Here is a 10,133-nt window from a genome sequence, read left to right as displayed (position 1 = left end):
ACAGCTTCGAGAAGTGCAAGGGAAACATTTTTCTTGCTGACCCCCCCCCCAATGAAGCGGTCATTGTTGTCTTTCAAAGGCAGACTCTGTCGGTCAAAAACGTGCCATAACTTCCCACAGGAGAAACACTGTAAATGTCAGAAACCTGACAGTACTTTCTCTAGGTGCATAAAATCAGTGGCTTGAAAATTGTAAAACAAAAGCGTTTCTTCTTGTTTAGCAGCCGAGGCTGGCTTCATGGACACATGACTTGTACAGTCACAGAGTCCTGTACTCAGAAGAGCCCTGCTCTTGGTTTCATAGACTGCATTTAAACCTGGCATTGCACAATATAAAGAATGGTAAAAATTCATGCTCATAATTTAAAACCTTAAGTTTTCTTTACTTAGGAGGACTTTAAATAGCAAATAAAACCCACCATGATTAGTTGAGAAACCGCAGAAGAAAGAAAAAGACTCTCTATTTTTGTACATTTACCAGCATTTTTTTCCCTGCTTTTTGAACAAGGAGCCCTGCGTTTTCATTTTGCTTTAGGGCCCGCAAATTTTGTAGCCAGCTCTGTCTGCAGCAGTATAAAAACAGCAGATGTGTCTATCATAAGGATAGAAAATAAAAATAAACACAAATTGCAAGCACATTGGCATAACTCACCTAATGATAACCACTTTAGTCAAGACGTCGCTCCCCAGTGTGTGGTCTGGTCACTGTGTGTACATATTTATTCTTGCCTGCACTGAAAAGCTGTCCACACATATTTCTTTCCATTTCAGTTGCTTGGTATTGTGTCTGGGTTTGGATGTAGAATACTTTTTCAGGTAATTGCAAATTATATTGATCTATCTATGAATCATGTGCGAAAACAAGACTCTTTCTTCTTCCTCCCTGGCCATCTCTTAATGGTCTATTTCTCCATCAGTTACAGTAGCATGTTAAAGGCTCTGATAAGTCCTGTGATAAAAACAGACAAAACATCCAGCCTATTTTGTTCTGGTTAACTGAGAACTTCCTAAACTTGTTATTTTCCTAACTGGTCTCAATCCCTTTCCCTGAGCATCCTCAGAGTCAATAGTGTAGCATAGTATTTATAAGCCTTGCTCTGGGCTCAGACTTGAGGTTTGAATCATGCTTCCACCGGGGTCCTGGAGGAAGTCTCTTCATCTCTCTAAACCTTAGTTTTTTCATAAGTAAAATGGGATTCCTAAAAAAAAAAAAAAAAATGGGATTAATAATCCTACCTCATAGGAGTGTGAGGATTAACTAAGATCATAAGTGGAATGTACAGAGTAGGCATTTGATAAAGGTAAAAGCTCTTTTTATTAAAAATCTTAAGGAAATATTTCCCCTCTGTAAGCCCTTCCTGCCCTCAGAACCTGTCAGTCTTCATGTTCCCTGGCCCTCTGTCTCACCCTATTTTCTTAACCCTCAACTTTGGGCTCATTTATGAAGTCAGCACCCACTAGCCCACAATGTCTCTGCAGTCCTCACCCAGCATGCTAGGGGTTGTTTTATAAATTACTCTTTCATATCACCCCCCTGAAACTGAGCTGCAGTGGGGAGTAGGGCAGGGGAGGTTAAGAGGCCCCTTTTGCTACCAGTGATGAAGGGTCTGTGGTCTGTGTCCTTATTTGGGAAATGTGGGTTGGTTGTATTTTTTGTTTGTTTGTTTGTTTGAAGGTGATATTTCTTTAAATATGCCCACGTGTTTATAGCTATAAATACTACAATGCAATAAAATCTGGCTGCTGAGGACAGATGCCCAGCCCTGGGCTGAGCGATATCCAGGGCCAGATCATCATATTAATGGAAGATTCCAGTTAGTGGAACTGCCTGTTCTACACTGAAATCTTAAAGCAAAGCAAGGGCACCGGTGCAGCTAATAAAATGCCCAGGGTTGGGCTAGCTGCTGCTCATGCTTTTCCTGATTTCTTATATCACCATGACAGCTCTGATTACAGGGCCTGGTCTCTCTCTGATGTGGCCTGCTGAGGAGGCGCCAGGGAACCTTCTTGAACCTGGTGGGTAGAGTGCTGGCCTGCAGAGCCTCCAGGATGCAGAAAGGAGGGCATGAGGAAGTGACTTTCAGTGAAGTGTTCTGCAGCAGTCAGGACTCAGGGCAGAAACAGAAACCACTCTAGGTGTTTCAAGCCCAAAGCAATTAGACCTAATATAAGCAATTAGATGCTTTCAGGATAGGGGTCGGGGTCACCTGAAGGCTAACGGTTCAAGGTCATACCTCCATAGCTGCAGGCCAGAGGTCAGGCAATTGCTGTCATTGCTGTGGCTGTCACCATGGTGTGAACCCATGAAGTTGGTGACCAATAACTGGAGCTTGGCATCTGGCAGCTGCTGGCACATCGGCCCAATCCTGCTTGCTTCCTCCTTCCAGATCTTTCTTGAGTTTATCTCAGCCTAAACTCTCTAGCAGCAAGGGAGCCTAGCAAAGTGGTTTTTGAAACTTCCTTATAATACAGACGGAGGTGAGAGGACGTGGAAGAGAGTGGACTAGATTCCAAAAGACCACATCAGGCATATCTTCTAGACAAAACAAGAGTATCTTTCATTTACTTAAGTGCCTACAATTTGCCAGACGCTATGTTAGGTGGTTTACATATTCAGTTTTATTTTCACAACAGTCCTCTGAGAAAGGCATAATAACAGCCCCATTTTATAGATGAGAGAACTGAGACTCAATGAGATTGAATATGTTACTCAAGGTCTGTGCTGGTTAATTTTATATATCAACTTGGCTAGGCTTTGCTGCCCAGTTGTTTAGTCAAACACCAGTCTAGAAGCCACCATGAAGGTATATTTTAGATGTGATTAGCATTTAAATCAACAGACTTTGAGTAAAGATGATTGCCCAGCATAATGTGGTTGGGCCTCATCCAATCAGCTGAAAGCCTAAGAGAAAAGACTGAGGTCTATCTTCTCCCTCCCTCCCTCCCACCACCACCAGGAAGAAGGATTCTGCCTCTTGATTGCCTTCAGGCTCAAGATGGCAACATCAGTTCCTGCCTGAATTTCCAGCTGCTGGCCTGCCCTAAAGATTTTGGACTTGGACTTCCCTGGTGGCACAGTGGTTAAGAATCTGCTTGCCAATGCAGGGGACATGGGTTCAATCCCTGGTCCGGGAAGATTCCACATGCCTCGGAGCAACTAAGCCCACGCACCACACACCTAGAGCCCGTGCTCGGCAGCAAGAGAAGCAATTGCAATGAGAAGCCTGTGTGCAGCAACAAAGACCCAACACAGCCAATAAATAAATAAATAAATAAATAAATAAATAAATAAATAAATAGCTTTAAAAACCAAAAGATTTTGGACTTGCCAGGCTTCATGATCACATGAGCCAACTCCTTAAAATCCCTCTCCTAATAGATGATAGATAGATAGATAGATAGATAGATAGATAGATAGATAATAGATAATATAGATAGAGAATTGATATAGTTAGATAAATAGCATCTATATCTTATCTGTCTCCATATCTATCTGTATCTAGTATCTATCACTTATCTATCTCACTAACTATATCCATCCTATTGGTTCTATTTCTCTGGAGAATGCTGGTGAATACAAGGTCCAACAAATAGTAAATGTTATAGCTGAGTTTCAAGCTCAGGTTTGTCCAGCTCACAAGCCCAGGCTCTTGGAAGACAGACTTCAGACAGCCTCATGTGCTTGGACTTTCATCAGCTCTATCAGTGCTTGGGGAGCTCCAGACTCAATAGGGGAAGGATGTCCAGGCATCCCAGGTGGAAAGGAAGCCATGGCCTGCCTCAATATGTAGACCCAGGTTACGGGGAATTGCTGTATTTAATAGCCATTCTTCAAACATTTATAGAGTATGAGAGATCAGAGACTGTGTCAGGCTTAGTGAGGATGCAGAAATTATATTCAAAACAGCAACAGTAACTGCAGAGTCCCTACCTTCCACTTTGAAGATGATGGTCTCAAGTTCATGTTTCCCTGTTCTTCTCCTGGAAATTACCTAAAAGAATAAGAAACAGAAATTCAGCTCTAACTTTGTTAAAATTATAAGACAGTTAAAACTAAATAGATGGAGGGACTTCCCTGGTGGTGCAGTGGTTAAGAATCTACCTGCCAATGCAGGGGACACGGGTTAGAGCCCTGGTCTGGGAAGATCCCACCTGCTGCAGAGCAACTAAGCCCATCAGCCACAACTACCGAACCTGTGCTCTAGATCCCGCGAGCCACAAGTATGGAGCCCACGTACAACAACTACTGAAGCCCATGAGCCTAGAGCCTGTGCTCCACAACAAGAGAGGCCACTGCAGTGAGAAGCCCATGCACCGCAACAAAGAATGGCCTCTGCTCAGTGCAACTAGAGAAAGCCCATGTGCAGCAACAAAGACCCAACGCAGCCAATAAATTAAAAAAATTTTTAACAACTCTTTTAAAAAAAAACCTAAATAGGTGGAAAGATGTCAAAAGATGTAGAAATCGATCAGGAGCAAGGGCGGGAAGAGGAGAGAGTATAGAGGCAGCAGATCTCAGAGAGTTTGCAAAGTACATTTATCCAAAATGAGGGGCACACCTTAAGCGTTTGTTTGCTTGTATTTTTGCCATGCTGCGCAGCTTGTGGGATCTTAGTTCCCAGACTAGGGATCAAACCCAGGCCCCTAGCAGTGAAAGCGCAGAGTCCTAACCACTGGACCGCTAGGGAATGCCCACACTGTAAGTTTTAAAACCTAAATCTTTGTAAGAGTGAGAATTGGGTGCCCAGATCAGGAACCAGAGCTTCCCTGGATCTAGTTTGGTCCTGAGGGAGGAAGGAGTAGGGGTGGTATAAGAAGTCACACATTGGGGTGGGATGAATTTGGAGACTGGGATTGCCATATATACATTACTAATAAGAAAAAAATATCAAATTATACACTTTAAATATATGCAGTTTATTGTAAAAATAAATAAAGTATAAGGAAAACATTAATTCTGTAATATATCAGTTATAAATTGAGATATCAAATGCAATAAATATGTTGACAATCAATGGCTCTAGAATGTTTGTGGTTCTAAGCTATGTGTATAGTTATATATAATCAACACATCACAATGGCTATAGAAATAAAACCTTGCTGTTATATTTACTAAAAACAAAAAAAAGTCACACAGTCAAGCCATGTGGCAGGAAACCCTCCATGTGCACGTGAGAAGAGGAGAGGTTTACTTTAGTACCAGGCCTTGGCTTCTGTGTTGATTGTCTGAAGACAAGGAAAGACTCACACTTACATTCCTGGGTGATAAGGAAAATTCCTGCTGCTTTGGGACCTAACTTCCTGCAGAAACTCCTGCAAGTGTTAAGGAAAAACACTCCTCACCCAAAGTTTATTCATCAAAATTCTAAGTTAACAGTGACTTCTGCTTCTGAACAAGATGGAAAAGCAGGGACCAGATCTACCCTCCGTCTGAAGACAACAAAACAAAACAAAACCCTGAAAATGCAGACAAAGCATTTGAAGCAAAGATGTTCAAAATATTGAGTATCTTTCAATGATGTTCAGTGGTCCCTGAGAGACAGGAAATAAATGTGCAAGCCCTACAATTATCCCAGGTTACTGCTTAGAAAGGGTTTTTAGATCACGGCAAGGGCGGGGCGGGGGTGGGGGTACCCAGTCAGAGCCTGGTGGACTCATTTCAGTAGAAGGAGCTGGAAAACCTGAGAGGCTAAGGGGTACAGAGTTTTCAGGGAAAACTTTCAGGAAGAAACGAGCTTCAGAGCGAGGGCTCCAGGGATGTGTCGAGGACCCTCTCAAGTCTTCAGCTGAATGAGAAGTGCATGCGAGGAAACTACCAGAAAGGCCAAGGGAGGGGGTGGGGGATGGAGGAAGAACCCCCTAAAGGATTCGAGAAAAAATTCCCACTGAAGATCAGACAAGGATGTCTGCTCTCCCCACCTCTACTGACCCATGCCACAGCGTGGATGAATTTCAATAATCATACTGAGTTAAAAGCCAGTGGTACATGGGAATGGGGAAAGCAGCGAGAAAGGACATAGGGATGGATTATAAAGGGTACAGGGAGACTTTTGAGGGTGATAAATATATTCAGTATATAATTGTGGCAATGGTTTCACGAGTGTATAGATACGTTAAAACTTAACCATCAAAAAAAAAAAAAAAACAAAACTTAACCATCAAATCATGTACTTAAATCTGTGCAGTTTAATTAATTAATTAATTGATTTTTGGCTGCGTTGGGTCTTCATTGCTGTATATGGACTTTCTCTAGCTGTGGTGAGCAAGGGCTACTCTTCATTGCAGTGTGTGGGCTTCTCACTGCAGTGGCTTCTCTTGTTGAGGAGCATGGGCTCTAGGTGCTCGGGCTTCAGTAGTTGTGGCACATGGGCTCAGCAGTTGTGGCTCACGAGCTTAGTTGCTCCTCGGCTTGTGGGGTCTTCCCAGCCCAGGGATCGAACCCATGTCCCCTGCATTGGCAGGGGGATTCTTAACCACCGTGCCACCAGGAAAGTCCCTGTGCAGTTTCTTGTATATAATTATACCTCAATAAAAAATACAAAAAAATAAAAGACAAGAAATACTACCAAAAAAATACTACCAAAAAGATAAAAGACAAGAAAAGCCAAGGAAACTGCACAAATTTTTAATTTTGAGCAAATCAAACAATTAATTGAACAAATATTTAAAGATACAAATTCATTAAAACTTCAGAAATCAAGGAAGACTTGAATTTAGTTATTAAAAAGGGACAGCTGATTCCAGGAAAAATTAATTAGGATTCTCATCACTAAGACATATCCTAGCAAAATTACTGGGCTTCAGAGAGAAAGATTCTTGGGGGCAGTCAAGCAAGAAGACCAAAATAATTGACTTACTGACTTCAGACTTAAGTCAACATTCAATGCTAGGAGACAGTGGAACAAATCCTAAATTTCCTCAAAAAGAAAGAAAATGTGATCTAAAATTGTTATACCCAGCTTCATATTTGAAAAATATAAAGTCAAACCTTTTTGGACATGCAGAATTTAGAGAAGATCATTCCTATGAACTCTTCCTGAAGAAACTACCAGAGGATCATCTACAACCCAAATGACGCCCAGGATGGAAGATAATGAGAAATTAGACGAGGAGCATTGCGTGATAGAGAAACTGAGTCCACGGTTAGAATGGAAGTGCCTGAAAAGGACTTATGTGTGGAAAGAGTCTGGGAACTTGAGCTTGGAAGCACTGGTGACTCAGAATACGACCAAGAATCAAATGTAGAAAAGGAGCCATGTCTGACAGCAATGAAAATGAAGAATCCCTAAGCTGCGATGCCAAAATGCTACTGGCCACTCTGCCTGGGGAACTTCAGCCAAGCTAGATTTTATAACATGCCCTGGGAGCATGTGTTTTTACTGCCTTCTTGAGAGTGGTGCATTTGACAGTTTCTTTGGGGAGAAACACTCCTTTCCATGAAGAGTAGAAGATGTCAAGTGATTGAATAACAGATTACACCGTAGTTTCAAATGATCTTGGTAGAGTTAAAGGGAATGATTTTAAAGTTATCAGATTCATTTTGGGGAGAAATAAGGAGATCTTAATGTAAGCTGTATTTTAAATTTCGGAATTATTAATTTTATGAGATGTGAGCACGGTATTATGGCTAATGTACGAAAGTATTTTTATTCATAGGAGACACATGCTCAAATATTTAGGAATGGAGTGTCATATCTGTGATTTGCTTCCAAATTATTGAGCAAAAAAAAAGTTTATATCATGCATAAAGAAAAATACGGCAATATGTTAACAGTTAGTGAATCTCAGTGAGGAGTACACAGGTGGTTCAGTACACTAATCTCTCAATTTTTCTATAGTTGTGAATTTTCCAAAATAAAAATTATCCAATTAAGAACTGAACATCAAAACAGCAAAGATTATTGTTTAGAGAAATCAAGACCTCCCTACCCTCAAAAAACACCTCCCTAAGGAAGTATCTGGCCTTAAAGATACAATCAGATGACTTGTATCTTTACAACTCAAATGCACAGGAAATGTGCTTGCTGTTTTGGGAACTGAGAAAGAGAAGAATATGAAAAATTCATTGGAAACCTGGACCTCTATGGAAAGGTCATACATTTTTACTACTAATTTTATATAAACTTTCAGAGGAGGGAACAAATCCCTATTAAATAAAGATGATTTAGATAAAGAGAAGATGATGCCTGTACACTATTACATTCTAGAAAAAGAATTCCAGACTTCAGTTGGCAGGGAACTATTATTGCTTGAGCAGGAGAAGATTGGAATGTATCAAATACTGAGCTTAGTAAATGAATCAAATCCTATCAGAACTTTCAGGAAGCCCCAAGAAGAATCTCCAGTGCACAAACCAGATGAAACTCTCGTTTTGAATAATTGCACTGGACTGACGACCACAGTGTGACAATAAAAATGTCAGAGAGGACAGACGACAGCTGCCTCTTGGACAAAATGAAGAATGGCTAGGAAACAGAGTCCATTTCCAATCCAAACTGAGCGATAAGGTGTCAGCTAGGCCTAAGCTGGAAGCACCAAGAAGTTGGACACTGACCCTTGGACACAGCGTTCCATCAAAGTGCACCCGGAAGATGGATGCACAGCCTTGCAGCTGAAGCCCAAGTCTTTAATGACCTGGACAGGCAGAGGCACGGCTCTGCAGGAGGATGAATGGGGAGAGGGAGAGCGAGGGACCTCGGTTGCAGAGGAAGTGAAAGCTTATAAGCAGAGAGTTTAAGCACATGAATTATGAGGGTCAGGCAGGGGGAACAAGATGTAATAAAACCAGAATTGCTCTTTTTGATCAGAAAGTCTGTGATAGCAGGTGCATCACTGGTGCTGGAGAAAGAGCTCTTGTTGGAGAGAAGAGGCAAGCTGCCAGCTTGAAACAGAAATTAATATAAGTAAAACCAAGACACCAGTGCTTCAAACACCAGTGACCATAACTCCAGGAAGACACACTCATCAAATCTTACTACAGAGAGGTCGTCTGAGCCCAGTTGCTCTTCTGGCCCACCTGCCAGAAGTGGAGGTGTTATCTACCCAGGGCCGACTACATAATTTGCTGGGTTCAGCGCAAAGTGAAAATTCAGCCCCCTTGATCAAAAAGCAGGGGAAAAAATGCCATTAAAGGTACTCACATACATACTTCTTTCCTTTCTTCTGGGGTCACTTGACTTGGCATAGTGTTTTTTATTTGTTATTTAATGTCAATCTTAGCAAAGAAAAATTAAAATTTTTCACTATTGGCATGAATTTAACCTTTCATTTTTTTTTTTACAAATTCATTCAAACTGTTCATTTACATTATCCTATGGCAGTTTTAAAAGCAAATATAGGGACTTCCCTGGTGGTGCAGTGGTTAAGAATCTGCCTGCCACTAGGAACAGTCTGACAAACCCCAGTGCTGATGTCCATGTTATTGCAAAGTAAGACTGCAATGAAGGGTTCTCTGCTTTGCATTTATGCTATTTGGATGGTGCTAGGGAAGGTAGGGCCCTGTAAGTATTACGAGGAGTCTCAACTCAGGTTGTGCTTGTGTCCAAGTTGGAGGGATACGAGTACATTCAATAAATATGTGGTCCGTGGATGCTTCCTGCTGTCTTCCAGTGTAGGTGGCTGGCGGTCGACTTCAGGTTGGATGCTTCCTCTCCTATTAAATGAGTCCACATTAGGAACAGTTGTCACGAAGTAATACCAGCTGCAAGGGAACAATTCCTGACATTACCTCCTCCCTCTCCCTGTCTTCCCTCCCCACAACCTCCGGTCCTGGATGAATCTTGACATCTCAGTAACACCTCATCTAGTTGATGGAACCCAGCTGAAAGCCAGGAGACAAGAGAACCCAGATGATGCAGCCAAAGTGGTCAACCTTTTACAGCAAGAAAGAGAAAAGCCAAGAGTAGATCTGGAGAGGAATAAGAGAGCAAATAGCACCCTACTTTTTCAACTCTTCAATTCAATTAAAAATCTGGAAAAAAAAAAAAAAAAAAAAGAATATGCCTGCCGATGCAGGGGACATGAGTTCGATCCCTGGTCTGGGAAGATTCCACATGCCGAGGAGCAACTAAGCCCATGTGCCACAACTACTGAAGCCTGCACGCCTAGAGCCCATGTTCCACAAGAGAAGCCACC

The 10,133-nt window shown here is 41.8% G+C and overlaps 1 long non-coding RNA gene across 1 annotated transcript; it reads right to left on the bottom strand.

The window, feature by feature from the left end:
- Positions 1-515: 515 nt before the first annotated feature.
- On the bottom strand, positions 516-9,342 carry LOC130832078 (uncharacterized). Its single transcript, XR_009048180.1, has 3 exons — positions 9,140-9,342; positions 3,931-3,991; positions 516-1,198 (listed from the first exon to the last, which is right to left on the bottom strand). It is a non-coding gene; the product is annotated as an uncharacterized LOC130832078 (long non-coding RNA).
- Between the last annotated feature and the right edge of the window lie 791 nt (positions 9,343-10,133).

Source organism: Hippopotamus amphibius, chromosome 11, assembly GCF_030028045.1.
Source record: "Hippopotamus amphibius kiboko isolate mHipAmp2 chromosome 11, mHipAmp2.hap2, whole genome shotgun sequence".
NCBI classification, from domain to species: domain Eukaryota; kingdom Metazoa; phylum Chordata; class Mammalia; order Artiodactyla; family Hippopotamidae; genus Hippopotamus; species Hippopotamus amphibius.
Note: the sequence above shows the minus strand (reverse complement) of the source record. Positions and strands in the feature narration are given on the sequence as shown.